The sequence below is a fragment of the Etheostoma spectabile genome, chromosome 17 (genome assembly GCF_008692095.1).
Source record: "Etheostoma spectabile isolate EspeVRDwgs_2016 chromosome 17, UIUC_Espe_1.0, whole genome shotgun sequence".
Lineage (NCBI taxonomy): Eukaryota > Metazoa > Chordata > Actinopteri > Perciformes > Percidae > Etheostoma > Etheostoma spectabile.
This window is the reverse complement of record NC_045749.1, coordinates 18366431-18367733: the sequence shown is the minus strand read 5'-3', so window position 1 is coordinate 18367733 and position 1303 is coordinate 18366431. Positions and strand designations below refer to the sequence as shown.

General features: G+C 38.1%; 1 long non-coding RNA gene across 1 annotated transcript in view; it reads left to right on the top strand.

Moving 5' to 3' along the window:
- Positions 1-463: 463 nt before the first annotated feature.
- The window catches only part of LOC116704836 (uncharacterized), a 21372-nt gene continuing 20532 nt past the window's right edge, over positions 464-1303 (top strand). The window contains exon 1 of the long non-coding RNA XR_004335791.1: positions 464-617. This is a non-coding gene — a long non-coding RNA (uncharacterized LOC116704836). The remainder of the gene's footprint in view (positions 618-1303) is intronic.

Below are 1303 nucleotides of genomic sequence, written 5' to 3'. Positions count from 1 at the left end.
TCTCCTCTGTGACAGTAAACTGAATATCTTTGAGTTTGGACGAAACAAGACATTTGAGGACGTAATCTTGCGCTTTTGGGAAACACCGATCTTCATGTTTCACTATTTTCTGACATGTTATAGACTAAACAACTATCCATTAATCGAGAAAATATTCAACAGAGGAATGGACTAGGAATTTAATCGTTAGTTGCATCCCTATTTATTTCTTCACCCATTACTGGAACTTTTATTCTTGTATTTGTATCTTATTTTCTGTCTATTTTTAACTGCTCTTTAATGTTTTATGTAAAGCACTTTGAATTGCCTTGTTGCTAAATAATATGCTAGATATAGGACCGACGCCTATTTTTCATGTGACACGTAAGCGTATTGGAAGTATTTCAAGGCAAAATAGAATATGGAAATTTTTTTATAAAATATGAAATGTTTGTTTATCATTTTGACATAAATACATTTAATAAATTACATTTTGATGTTTTTTTTATAATTATCTTTTTGAAATATTGCACCTGTCCATACAGAATTAAATATTCTGTAGCCTATTTTGCCGTCAATACTGCCGACCTTGTCTTTGCTGTTATCAAGTCAGTATATATTTAAATGTTTAACACGAAGTATGTAAGTCCACAACTCTCAACCATATGTTGAACAAGGGTGATCCAAATCACGTGACTTTTTTCAGCTGCAGCGCTGTGTCAGACATGTTTCTGGTGTGCCAAGATATAGAAAACAGCACGCAGCTGCCACGCAACTGACACTCAGCTGAAATGCCACGGAGGCAGTGTGCAGGAGCCCTAACGAGACTTAAGCCCCTGACACACCAACCAGGTGGCCGACCCTCGGCAGAAAAGGCAGTTGGACTGATCAGTCTCCCCGAGTTGGTCAAAAAAGTGCCTCTGAACACACCAACGCAACGAGATATAATATGTCTCCATAACAGCAAGTGGCGCTAATCAGTATTGTCGCCTAAAATCGAAAACCAGCAGCTGATTGGACGAACCTGTCACGTAGATATGGTTTCTCCGGAAATTCCAAGGTGGTAAGACTCTCCTCTCTAAGCGTAGCTCCTATGCCGCCATTTTGATGCTAATAAGCCATCAACTGCTGTTAGCAGACTGCCATTCATTTTGGCGCCACTTTGACAGTGAATAACTTAACATTGTTTAAAGATTTGATTTGTCCGTTGTTTATTTCTAAAGAAACATGACAGTGCATAAAAGTCTCCATTACCTTGTAGCTCATGTTATGGCTCTGTAGCAGACGTTTTTGAAAAAATAGGCTAACGATTGTGTCATAACCA